We start from the raw sequence: 14,277 nt of genomic DNA, 5'->3' as shown, positions 1-14,277 counted from the left end.
GCTGCTACACCGTCTTCATTGAAGTGAAGGTGTCATCTAACCATCAGAGCAATGTTTCTCAACTTCTTCAAGCCAAGAACCCCCTAGATTGAAAATTTTTTCAACCGAGTACCCCCGAGCTCTGAGCAGCAGAGATTTTGAAATGGGCATTTTATTGTTAAATAGTAAATAACTAGGCAACGTCCATAGCAAATACATGTCACTGAAACTGGCATACAGACCAAGGCATACTTGGCTTGATCTCTTATATGTCATTCTCATATAAACTGGGCCCTGGACAGGTGGTGTGTCATTCTTGCAAACTCAGTGAAAATGAAGAATGGCACTTAAGCAGGGCCTATTTATAAGAACAGGCGATGTCAACAAAAGTTGCCACAAGCGACCAATACAATTTTATCTTTTCTCTGGGAAAATGAAACATGAAATCTGATTGGTTACTGTGAGCAAGTTCTCACACACACACACATCCCACCTGCTCTCAACCACTCTGCCCTTCTCTCTCTGACCCCCACACACCCACATCCATGTGCCCTCTGCCCTTCTCTCTCTCAGATACACACACACATCCAATATGCCCTCTGCCCTTCTCTCAGACACTTCCCACCTGCCCACAATCACAACCCACCTGCCCTCAGCCACTCTGCTCTTTTCTCTCTGCGAGCTTGTTGATTTTGCTGTCTCATGAGCTTGGAAGTTATAAGATCAACAGGCTCCTCTTGTACTTAGTCAAAGAGGGCCTAATTCCTTTAATTCATCTCTAAATGAATACATGCATTTCTTACTTGTTTAGGGTCTAATGAGGTTCTTTAGATTTTTTAACATATGTGTGGTTTAAGTATTTTCGTCTTTGTTGTTGATGTAATTCAACTGTAATGCTAGAGGAAAAAGAACCCCCCCCCCCCCCCCAGCATTAAATCCCCTTCAACTAAACCTTCTACACCTCTTCAGACCTGGCATGCAAGTTATCCTCACCTAAAAGTCTTCTGCATATTTATATGCATTGGGACCAAATAGCTAATAGCCTCGGTACAGTTTAACATGCTGTGCACCAGTGTCCTATGAAATAAATTTGAGCAGCATTATCTTCTGTATGAAACGCTTCTTTGCATTGGGCAGCCAAAAAATTGCATACAGACTTCTCACTAACAGCCAGGGGTAGGCAATTCCGGTCCTCGAGAGCCAGAGCCAGGTCAGGTTTTCAGGATATCCACAATGAATATGTATGAGGTGGATTTGCATGCACTGCCTCCTTGAGATGCAAATCTATCTCATGCATATTTATTGTGGATATCCTGAAAACCTGACCTGACTCCGGCTCTCAAGGACCGGAATTGCCTACCCCTGCATTAACCTTATGCTTGCACCCGTGCTAGCCTTCTGCATCAGCCCTGAGGCAAGGGAGAGCTGTTTCCTGCCTGAGATCACTGGTATAGCCAGACAGCCAATTTTGGGCAGGTCTGAGCCCAAAGTGGGTGGGCAACTCTCTCTCCCTCCTAGCCCACTCTCCGCCCAGCCTGTGCAGCAGCCTCTCTCTTTCCCTCCCTTTCCAGCCTCCCCCCTCCCCCCACTCCATGCAGTCTCACTTTTTATCTTCAGGTTGCCAGCAGCGTTTCCTACGTGCTGCTGGCGGCCTTCCCTCTGACACAAAATGCAAACAAATCAGAGAGAGTGTGTGGCATAGTAGTTAAAGCTACAGCCTCAGCACCCTGAGGTTGTGGGTTCAAACCCTGCACTGCTCCCAGTGACCCTGGGCAAGCCACTTAATCCTCCACTGACCCAGGTACATTAAAAAGACTGTGAGCCCACTGGGACAGATAGGGAAAATATTTGAATTACCTGTATGTAAATCGCTTTGAGTGTGGTTGCATAACTACAAAAAGGCAATATACAAGTCCCTTTCCCTTTCTGGGTCAGCCGCCAACAGCTTGTAGGAACCGCTGCCGTTGGCCTGTGGCTGCTGGGTGGTCAGGCCTGAGCCTAAACGGGGTGGGCCAGGCCTGTCTAGGCCCGCCCTGTTGTTATGCCCCTGCCTAAGATTACAAGGAATAACAATGGAATTTGAACTCTTCCACTGTTGGCTAGAAGGGATGAGGAAACATGTACGGTAAGCATACAGAGGTAAAAAAAGAAGAAAGCAATATGATAAAACTGATAGAGGTGTTGAGAGAAAAGAGCTGAGACGGTATGAAGAAGGGATCAAAGAAGAAATTCAGGAATCAGAGCTGTGATGGCTATCGAAGTGTCTCCTGGAATTGCTGAATTAAGGGTGGAAGGTCTTGAAGGGGGCAAAGGTATCGCTGAAGGAGCTGTGCCCTTCGGGGAAACAAAGGATAGGCTTAGGGTGAGAATGCGCAGGTGTAAGTAACATTTAGACGACCGCTAGATGAAGAGCTGTGGAAAGTGCAAGTGGTGGAAAACAAAAGATGTTGAAAGACGCTGTAAGAAGAAATTCACCAAGGTGGTGTACAGAAGGTCCAGTTTCACGTAAAACTTGCAACGTTGCTAACAGCATAACAATAGTAAAATGCAGTGATGTCACGAGGATGAGAGGCGCCTGGGGGGGGGGGTGGCATCCTCTCCCCCCTGCTCCATGCGCGCCCCCACCCCCGCTTTCCCTGTACTTCTGGTTGTTCACCGCCATGAGGAACAAGAACTTCAATGTGTTCCTCACGACCCTGTCGTCTCTCCCGCTGACGTCACTCCCGGAAGTGGCGTCGGCAGGAGAGACGACGCCGTCGCCAAGAGCACGTTAAATCTGTTGCTCATGGCGGTGAACAACTGGAGGTACGGGGGGAGGGAAGAGGGGCGGAGGGGAGGAGGGAGGCTAGCACCCCCACCAACGTGGCGCCCGGGGAGGACTGACCCCTACCCCATACTGCGCCACTGGTAAAATGACAAAATATAAGCATAATTACAATTAATGAGGTAAACCTGGAAACAGGATTAGTGTGAACAGTATAAAAAATATATATATAATTAACAGCACTTCAGAACAACCATGTAACAGAAATATGATAAATGCTAGTGCAATACAAACATTATCACAGCAGACAGCAAGGAAGAACAATCAGATAACACAGATATAATACGATGTCGGCAGAACCCAGCACCTAATAAGCACACATTAGATCATGGGTGTCAAAGTCCCTCCTCGAGGGCCGCAATCCAGTCAGGTTTTCAGGATTACCCCAGAGGACATGTCCGGGCATCCGGATGGCTTTTCAAAACCCCGCACTTTGTCCGGGTTTTGCAAAGCTTCCAACCAGGAGCGAAGGCGGACGTCGCCGCCTCACACCAGTGCGTGCACAGATGCTCTCTCAACAAGCGAACAGGTCGAGTGGGGCGGGGCTGTGGCGTGACTCGGGCAGAACTCGGTGGGTCTGGGGGGCGGGGCCACAGGTCCAGATTTTAGTTCCAGAAAATCTGGTACCCCTAATTCAAATGACACTCGTACGACGCTAACGCGTTGCTACATTTCAGAGTGCCAAGTAGCTAAGTGCAGGTGTATAGATGGGAACAAGATGGGAGATTCAGACAGAGTCAGGGTGGCTCAACTCAAGGCAAGTTCTTTGGGATAGATTCACAAAGCAAACCGATCGTGTACCGATCGGTTTGTGAGCCCGATTTTATTCCAGGCCGATTCACTTACCTCTCTGCCGAGCCGATTCCAATCCGCGCATGCAAATGAGAACGGCATGCAAAGTAGGCAGGGACGCGATTCACAAAACAAATTGTGCGAACCGACTGGACTGGACTGATCAACTCAAGAAGTGACTGCTGGGGACCAGTCGCAAACGTCCTTTCCAACTCTCCAGCTCCATTGCCGCCCTGCTCTCTGCTGTCCCGATCTCGCTGCCTTTACTCTGCAAAACCTGGGGCCGGATTTGGGGGAGAGCAGGATTTAGCTCCTCTCGCCACCCTGCTCGCCACCCTTCTCCTGCCTTTCAGCCCCACCTCGCCGCCCCGACTCTCCTCTTGCTGCCCTTTCTGCCCCGACTCGCCGCCCTGCTCTCTGCCGCCCAGACTGATCTCTGCTGCCCCGACTCTCCTGCTCTCTGCCTCCTTCCCCGCAGTGCTTGCCCACGTGTTTAAAGCGGGGCTGCACTACACAGTGCAGCCTCGCTTTAGACCTGCGGGCTCGCACTGCAGAGAAGGCGGCAGAGAGCAGGAGAGTCAGTGTCAGTGAGATTAAGAGGCTGCTGCCGCCAGGGATTGCCCTTCAAGACAACTTTTGATAGCAGGAGAGTGGTGGCCCCCCTCAAAAAAACAAAAAAAAAGAGCAGAAACGAACACATGCGCAGACCATCCACAGGGAAAGCAGATGGTCTGCGCATGCGTCAGGATCGCACACTTGCGGATGGGGACATTCCTATGATCGCCCCCCATTAGAATATTTCTGGTTTCTAAATCCATCAGACCTGCCCGGATCGGACAAGGATCGATCACGATCGGGCTGGTTAGTAAATCTAGCCCTTTGTACAATTAAAGGATGTCTAAGGAGCCAGTGTAAGTTAGTGGGTGCCTCAAGGTTGTCTAGGTGTGGTCACCCCAAGAATTAAAGGCATGGGAGAAGATGCTGGCAGATATAAATGAAGGAACATGATAGTGATGCACATTGGGAAGAATAATCCAGATCATAGTTACTGGATGCAAGGGTCCACCTTGGGGGTCAGCGCTCAAGAAAAAAGATCTGGGTGTCATCGTGAACGATACGCTGAAACCTCCGCCCAATATGTGGTGGCAGCCAAGAAAGCAAACAAGATGTTAGGAATTATTAAAAAAGGAATGGTTAACAAGACTAAGAATGTCATAATGCCCCTGTATCGCTCCATGGTGCAACCTCTTCTGGAGTATTGCGTTCAATTCTGCTCTCCTAATCTCAAGAAAGATACAGTGGCACTAGAAAAGGTTCAAAGAAGAGCAACCAAGAAGATAAAGGGGATGGAACGCCTCTTGTATGAGGAAAAACTAAAAAGGTTAGGGCTCTTCAGTTTGGAAAAGAGACGGCTAAGGGGAGACATGATTGAAGTCTACAAAATACTGAATGGTGTAGAATGGGTACAAGCAGATCAATCTTTTCCTGCATCAAGATTTACAAAGACTAGGGGACACTTGATGAAGTTACAGAGTAATACTTTTTAAAACCAATAGGAGGAAATATTTTTTCACTCAAGAGAATAGTTGAGCTCTGGAACACGTTGCCAGGGGACATGGTAAGAGCAGTTAATTTAGCTGGTTTTAAAAAAAGATTTAGACAAGTTCTTGGAGGTAAAGTCCATAGTCTGCTGTTGAGACAGACATGGGGGGAAGCCGCTGCTTGCCCTGGATCAGTGGCATGGAATGCTGATTCTATCTGAGGTTCCGGAATCTTGCCACTCTTTGAGATTCTGCATGGAATCTTGATACTCTTTGGAGGTTCCGGAATGCTGCTACAATTTGGGTTTTTGACAGGAACTTGTGACTTGGTTTGGCCTCCGTAAAGATGGGATACTGGGCTAGATGGACCATTGGTCTGATCCAGTAATGCTACTCTTATGTTTACGTTAAGTGTAGTATAGCGGATGTACAGTGTTCCCCTGCGAATTTGCGGTTTGCGAATCACGGACTCACTCATTTGCGGTCTGCTCCAACCGCCTCTTCCTGTAGTAACGTCGGGCTACACCAATCAGGAGCTGCGTGTCAAAGCAGCTCCTGATTGGTGTAGCCCGACGTTACTGCAGGAAGAGGCGGTCGGAGCAGAGCGCGAGTGATATTCTTCACCCACTGGCGCTCCAGCTGCCCTCTCCTGCCCCCCCTGCCTTTTGACAGGCGAAAAACCACATTTGCGGTGGTTCAAAATTCACAGGGGTTCCTAGAACGGAACCCCCCCTGGATTTCGTGGGGAGTACTGTATAGAGTATATGTGACCATGTTTTGCGAAGATGGAAGTGAAATATTAAGTGGATCTGCTCTAGGAAAGATGCTGGAGAAGATTGTTATTCAAACGCAGAAAAGAAAATTCAAAATAAAATAAAAGCCCTGACACGAGAGCGCCTTCATTTTCCTCTATCTCTCATCTGTAGCCGCAGCACCGTGCTCACACGCTGTGAGCATAATTGAAGTTTAAATACCACCTTTTTGTCAACGGCTTGCTGGAGAATAATTGAGCATAATTGTTCTCATTGTAACAAAGACAAGAAAGAGAGAGAGAGGGGGGAGGGGCGGTAATAAACCTGAAAATGTCAAGTTTTCTGCAGTAAATATTCTGTTTCACTTTCTGAAGGTTAGGTTCGGCACCCTGACACACCCCAGCAAACATCCCTAGCAGAAAGCGGTTTGCCTGTAAGCAAAAGACTTTTGGGAGGGGGGGGGGGAGGGGGTTTATGCTTCTCACACCCAGAAGCATTTAAAGACCATTACAAGGACTTGAGGCGGGTTGATGCACCGCTGCCATGAAGCAGCAACGGGATCCAATCATTGTAGCTTATTTTACATTATTCTAGACCAGTGGTCTCAAACTCGCGGCCCGGGGGCCACATGCGGCCCGCCGGGTACTATTTTGAGGCCCTCGGAATGTTCATCATAATCAGAAAAGTAAAATAAAACCGTTTCTTGATCGTCTGTCTCTTTAGCTATAAATTACAATATTATTATTAAGATTTAGCCAAAAGGAAAGATTTATAAACTATAAAGAGTTTTACCTAATGCAAAATTGTCATTTCTTTAATAAGACATTAACTATTTTCTCTGAGGCTCTCCAAGTACCTACAAATCCAAAATGCGGCCCTGCAAAGGGTTTGACTTTGAGACCACTGCCAAAGGTCCATCAAGCCCAGTATCCTGTTTCCAACAGTGGTCAACCCAGGTCCCAAGTACCTGGCAGAAACCCAAAGAGTAGCAACATTCCAGAGCTGAGATTGTGATGTCATAATGCCTCATTCCACCAATGTATAACAGACAACCTCATCAATGATGTCACAATGGCTTGATTATTTCTATACTTGGCTCACAGAAGAACATAAGAGCTGCCATAGTGGGACAAACTAAAAGGTCAGTGGTCTCAAACTCGCGGCCTAAGGGCCATATGCGGCCGCCAGGTACTATTTTTGAGGCCCTCGGTATGTTTATCATAATCACAAAAGTAAATGAGTTTTACCTCATGCAAAATTGTCATTTCTTTAATAAGACATTAACTATTGTTTTCTGCGGCCTTCAAAGTACCTACATATCCAAAATGTGGCCCTGCAAAGGGTTTGACTTTGAGACCACTGTTCTAGACTTTTTATACTTCGTTCCCCTTCCTTTTGTTTTGGTCCCTCTTCCCCTCTCTTTCTCTTTATACTTTGTTCCCCTTCCTTTTGTCTTGATCCCTCTTCCCCTCTCTTTCTCTTTATACAAATTGTATTTCTGCTCTTCTCCATCTTGTATCGGTAAGTTAATGTTTGTCAGTGAGTTTGATTGTTTGTAACATTATTTGTAATTTGTTTCTAATGTACGTTCTTATTATAGTTTGTTTTTATATTAGGTAAAACCGCTTTGAATTTTAATAAGGCGGTATATCAAATTTTTAAATAAACCTGAAACCTGATCTTGCGTTGCATTATTATGGTATGAGCGGCAGCAGGCTATACAGGGTATGATGGCGTAGCAATGGTGAGAGGGGTGGTGGCCCTCCCCCTTCCGCTCCTGCCATGCACGTGCCTGCCCCTTCCCCCACACCTCTTCAACGTTCCCGGCGCGAGTAGCAACCCCAACCTGCTGTTCGCACCAGCGTCAACTCTTCCTCCAACGTTACTTCCTAGGCGCAGGTCCAGGAAGTGACATCATAGGAAGAGCCGACGCTGATGCAAGCAGTAAGTTGGGCTTGCTGCTCGCGCTGGGACAGGGGAAGGGACGCACGTGGTAGTGGTGGGGATGGGGAAGAAAAGGGGTAGCAGAGAGGAGGAAGGGTGTTGGTGCTCCCACCAACCCCCCCTCCCCCCATACTTCACCACTGGAGGGCAATAAGGGCTAGATTCACTAAGTTCCGACCACTTAGTGACCTGAGTCAATAACCTCTGTCCCGATCATCCTCTGATCCGCGCATGCAAATGAGGGGGAACGGCACTCAAATGTAGGCAGGCAGCAATTCACTAAAAAAATGAGGGACACCGACTGGGCTGACCGATCCAAAAAGTCGCTCAGGTCCTTTCCAATTGCCCTGCCTTCTGCCGCCCTGCTTCTCTGCCCCGATCTGCTCTCTGGCTCGATCTCCTGCCCTTCCCCGCAGTGCAGACCCATGGTTTTAACCCGCGGCATTAAAAAAAAAAAAAAAAGTAGTTTCCTGCTCTGCCGGGCACGGAAGGCCAGCACATGCGCAGACCATCTACAGATGGTCTGTGAATGCATCGAGATCACTATAGAGCGATTCGGGCAGGCAGTTGGGTGTGTGATTCCGATCGCCCTCATTTGCATGAGGGTGATTCGTGAATCAGCCCCCCAGACACGCATCGGATTGCTCGAGGATTGGATCCAATCCGTGCCCTTAGTGAATCTGGCCCTAAGCCTGTTCACTGATTTAAGACTCTTCTGCTTAGTCATTCCAGTTTTATCCAGCCTCCTTCTCTTTCCCTGTCCTTAGTCTCCTTTTGTCCTCTTTGTATTGATCTGGTCGTTTCCTCCTTCATTCACATCTTCTTTCTCCTCCACCCAGAGCTCCAACATTCTCCCCAATATATGAGTAAGGAGAGGGAAGGACAATGTTTACGGCAGCAGAATAAGGAGTACCCTAGGGCAGTGTTTCCCAAGTCTGTCCTGGAGAACCCCTTTGCCAAGTCAGGTTTTCAGAATATCCACCATGAATATGCATGAGAGGGATTTGCATACAATGGAAGCAGTGTATGCACATGAATCTCATGCATATTTTATGTAGAAATCCTGATTGGCCAGGGCAGTGGAGTAGCAAGTGCCCTGCCCTCGCCCCTCTTCTCCACATGTTATTCTCTAAAGCTAGGTTTGCCTCTGTGGTCCTCCTTGTCTAAGGATGCACTGGCCCAGTCATCTGTCTCTCCTATCATCTCCCCTCAGAAAAGAAAGGTCAAGATGAAAATGGTACTTCCTCATTCACAAAGAGCTGACCCTCCCACCAAAGCAGTAGCATCCAGTCAAACCCAGCCCCTTAAAGTTTCAAGTTTATTATTTTTCTTGATTAATCGCTTAATCAAATTCTAAGCAATGAACATGTTAAATATAGTCAAATAAGGACAATACAATACAAAACAAACTTTAAATAATAACATTGGGTAAAAACTAATACATAATATTTTATACTTACGACATAGGGTAAGATAAGGGTTAGAAATACAATTGATAAAGAAAAGTAAAACAAAGGAAAAATACATTAGGGGAATCAATTAACACACAGCATAACACAGTAAAATAACATCACCAAATTAAGAACTATTTAATTAAATATTAAAAGCATCTTTAAAAAGAAATGTTTTCAAATTGCTTTTAAATTTTCCTAAATCCTGCTCATTCCGCAGGTAAATGGGAAGATCGTTCCAAGTTTGAGGAGCAGTTACAGAAAAAATAAATTGACGTCTAGTGTTAATAGTTTTAAGTGATGGAATGGTTAATAGGTTTTGCTCATTAGACCTCAAAGTTCTATTTGAATGATAAGGAATTAAATGTTTAAATATGAATGCTGGGGTCTTATGAAGAAGAGATTTAAAAACAAGCAGACAGAGTTTGTACGTTATCCGATAATTAACTGGAAGCCAATGTGCAAAGATAGAAGGGTGAGGAGGCTCCAAATGCTGCTGGCCTACTCCTGTATCTTTAAAGGGAGGTAGATACAAGAAATTGCCACTTGGGAGGAGGCAGCAGCCCTAGAGTGTCGAGTGGTTAGAGCAACACCTCAGCACCCTGAGGTTGTGGGTTCAAATCCCTTGCTGTTCCTTGTGATCTTGGGCACTTAATCCTCCATTGCGAGCCCACTGGGACAGATAGGGAAAATGCTTGAAGTACCTGTATGTAAACCACTTTGAGTGTGGTTGTAAAAACTACAAAAAGCCAGTATACAAGTTCCAATCCCTTCCCTGATGTCATAATGCCGAAGAGCCAATCTCATCAGTGATGTCACAATGGTTTCATTGTTCTATACTTGGCTCACTTCTGCTATTATTGGAGGAGAGTGTAGCACAGAGGTTAGACGTTAGAGCCCGAGGGCTTTGGGTTCAAACCCTGTGCTGTTCCTTGTTACCTTGGTCAAGTCACTTAATCTTCCAAAAATAATTTAAGAAGATTGAGAATTCAGAACACCGCGGTCCGATTGATTTTTGGTTTGAAGAAGAATGACCACGTCAGCCCATATCGTTTATTGCATTGGTTAGCGTTAGAAGCAAGAGTATTATTCAAATTTTCTTGCATTTGTTTTAAGTTGATATCAGGATTGTCTCCATTTTATCTTTCCCTTCACTTTGAGTTATATAGACCATCAAGGAATACAAGAAGTTCTCACTTATTTGCCTATCCTTAGCCAAATGGTGTCCGATATAAGACCTTTTTTGACAGGACCTTAGCGTTTCATTTTGGCTTGGTGGATGTATTCATCAAGCCATGTCCTACTGTTCTTTTTGAAAATCAGTCAAGTCTTCTCTGTTTGACATATTTATCACTTAGTTGGGTATTTTTAAGATTGTAATCATATTTTTAACTTTTATTGTACGGTTTTATTTTTATGGTATGAATGTATTTCGCTGACTGTTCAGTTTCTTATGGTGTAAACCGCCTAGAACTTTTGGTAATGGCGGTATAAAAGAATAAATGTATTATTATTATTAATCCTCCACTGCCCCAGGTACATTAGATAGATTGTGAGCCCACCAGGACAGATAGGAACAATGCTTGAGTTCCTGCTTGTAAATCATTTAAATAAATTTGATAGGCAGTATAAAAATTCCTAAAATAAATAAATACTGCACTGGAGTGAAACTGGAAAAATATAGTAGGGAAGGATTACTTTTGTGGGACAAAATGATTTATCATCAATGGATTTGCTCTAAGAAGAATCTTATAAGTTAATTTGCCTTTTGGGTTCTCTTTGTTTTAAAGCTTGTCATTTCCTCCTGCTTTTGGGCTTTTGTGATACAAGGCCCCCTACTAGGGTTCTCTCCAATGTTTTGCACAGTGCCCTCTTGAGTCACATAGAGATATTGCATTTGAGTCACGACTCAAGACACCCTTCCCAAACTGTGAGAGGAATATGAGATGGGGGTTTGATATGCTATAATCATAGCGGTTTGCACATTATATACAGGTACTTATTTTGTTTCTGGGTCAATGCAGGGTTAAATAACATGCCCAGAATCACAAGGAACTGCAAACCTAGCTCTCCACTGCACTAACCGTTGGCTCTCCCTCCACAGAACTCTCAGACCCTGATAATCAAAAGAACTGGGTCCAGGGATCAAAAGGGACCCAGCTCTGCTTGTGTTTTAAAGAAGATCACTGTACCATTCGCACCTGATCCACATCTGCTCTTCTGCAATACACTAAGGCTAACATGTTTTTTCTATAAAAATGTGAAACTCGGGTTTAGGCTTGCAGATAACTTTCGGTGAAAAATGTCACGCTTGGAATACTATTCTTCTTCTTTCAGGCACATTCCTAAATCATCACAACTTCCTTATCTTCTCTCTACAGGAATAGTCAATGTTTCGGCCCCAGGAAGATCTGTGCTGGGGATTTTTCTGCCTGGCCCTTCGGTCTTAACTTTGGTTCTGGCTTTGCTTTTATCATTGCTTTTGCAGTGATGTCATGTTAGCTCTGGGTTTTGTTTTGTTTTTTTAAATAAAAGTCTGTATTTAAAATAATTTAAAAATAATAATAATAGCTTTATTTATATCCCATCATACCTTTTCAGTTCAAGACACAGTACAAGAGGTGCTGTAAGGACAGCGAGGTTACATCAGTTAGATTTGGGAAGGAGTAAAAGACAGTTGAGTAAATGGGGTGGTCATGGTTAGGAGGAAGGAGCGTGTAAGAAGAGGTAAGTGATGAGAAGAAATTGGAGGATCAGGTAAATTTCTTGAATAAATGGGTTTTTAGTGATTTTCTGAATGAATGGTATGTTGGTGCGTTCAGGATAAGTGGACGGTCTGACTCACGTACAACAAAATTGCAGACTTTTAATCATATACCTACCTGGTCTCCCAACTCCTCTCCTCACCAGCAGAATGCCCTCCAGACCTGTTACCGCACACTGGCACTGCCTTTCACAGGAGCATTCTGTTACCCAGACACACCTGTTCTCCCCCATCAAAACCTTTTTAGACGCATATAAAAGGATGTTGACTTCATGTACGTTCCAAAATAAATCACGTCTCTTCAAAATAAAAGACGTTTCATAGATGCTCATCTAGGAGCATGGATGAGATCGTAGCAGGCAGCGCGGAAGAAAGAGCTGCTCCTGCCTGAACCAATAGAGCCATCTGCTGGATTAGGAGGGAAGTTCCTGCTTCCGTCACTTGTTTTATCCATGTAGTTTTACAATAAGTAGTGGTAGAAAGATGATGGAACGCTAGAACTGCTTATCATTTCTGTAGTGCTACCAGACAAACCCAGCGCTGTACACAAACTCATAAGAGACAGTACGTACAATCTACTCAAGACAGACAAACAGGACAAATATGAGATTAGGGAGTTATTTATGGTGGGAATGATTAAAACAGACATGGGTACTGAACAGATGAATAGGAGTCGAGTTAAAAACACCCTCAAAAAGTGGGCTTAAGAAGAAAAGAATACCAATACTGGATCAGACCAATGGGCCATCTAGCCTTGTATCCTGTTTCCAGCAGTGGCTAGTCCAGGACCTAAGTACACTCCTCCCTCCTTATTCAGTTTCAATACCCTGGGCTCCTTCCCCCCCCAAAAAAAAAAATAAAAAAAAATTACATCATCCATGCTACCAACTCCTATTCTAAATCAAGTAAAGGGGTGCATACCTGCCATTGCAAAGGGGTGGGCTAAAGCCTCATTGCCACATAGCCAAGTGCAACCAGGGCTTATCTATGCCGGTACCCTCACACGCCAGGCAGCTACCACAACTTTAATAATAATAATAATAATAATAACTTTAGAACTCCTGTTGCCATGGCCCGGACCGGAGTGCTGCCCAGCCATTGGCCAAGACCATCATGTGAGCGCCGCTGGAATTTGGGTCCACGGCTCTGAGGAGAGGAGGACAGGAGACGGGCTGGGTGCAAGGGCGACCCAGAGGTAAGAGCGGCGGCTTGGTGGGGTGGGAGGGTTGGAGCGACATGACAGGAGTTGGCGGTGGGCTTCTCTCACCTGCTCTGTAGATGGGTCCAGGGTTAAGGAGAGACCCGGACAGGCGGGGGGGAGGGGGGAGACAAATAACTTTCTCATATATTATTTGCAGTTTTATCATATTCGAGGGTTTTTAACAGAAAACCTCAAATAACATGAGAAAGTTATTCATAGTTTTTCTGTATTCACGGCTATGTTCCGCCTGTAACCACCGCAAATACGGAGGGAGGAGTGTACTGGCAAAAACCCAAATAGCAGCATGAATCCGTGCTACCAATCCCAGGGCAAGCAGTGGCAAATGAGCTGCTGCATACCTTGGAGGGGAATTTTTGAATGTTGCTGTGGACACAGTAGATGGGTAGGGGGTATGCAGGGCAAATAGGGGTATCTAACATACTAGGTCACCCATCATGCTATGTCTCACCATTCAATGGGGGTCCTTTTTCTAAGGCGTACTAAATGCTAAGACGCCCATAGGATATAACAGATGCCTTAACATGTACTAAATCAATTCACATGCCTTAGTAAAAGGACCCCAATGATTTTTTTGTCATGGTTTGGTAACTGTTTGTCAGACAATGTCCTGCCATGTCATGTTTGACATCACCTTGTATAAATACACTTTATTATGCTTGTAAACTTGTAATCTGGTCTGAGCTCTCCTGGGAGGATGGGATATAAAACCAAATAAATTAACTAACACGCATTATTTATTTACTAGTCTTTAAGCCCGTTACATTAACGGGTGCTAGAATAGATGTGTCTGTCTGTGTTTCTTTCTCTCTCTCTCCTTGGTCACTGTCTGTATCCTTCTGTCTTTCCCCAGCACACCCCTCCCCCCCAAAGCAGCCCCCTTTCCCTCTCCCTGTCTCTGCATGGCCCCTTCTGTCTTCCCCCCAGAGCAAAGTTGTCTTCCCCCATCACACCCCTCCCCCCAAAGCAGCCTCCTTTCCCTCTCCATCTCTGCATGGCCCCTTCTGTCTT

The sequence above is a fragment of the Geotrypetes seraphini genome, chromosome 11, assembly GCF_902459505.1.
Source record: "Geotrypetes seraphini chromosome 11, aGeoSer1.1, whole genome shotgun sequence".
Classification (NCBI taxonomy): Eukaryota; Metazoa; Chordata; class Amphibia; order Gymnophiona; family Dermophiidae; genus Geotrypetes; species Geotrypetes seraphini.
Note: the sequence above shows the minus strand (reverse complement) of the source record.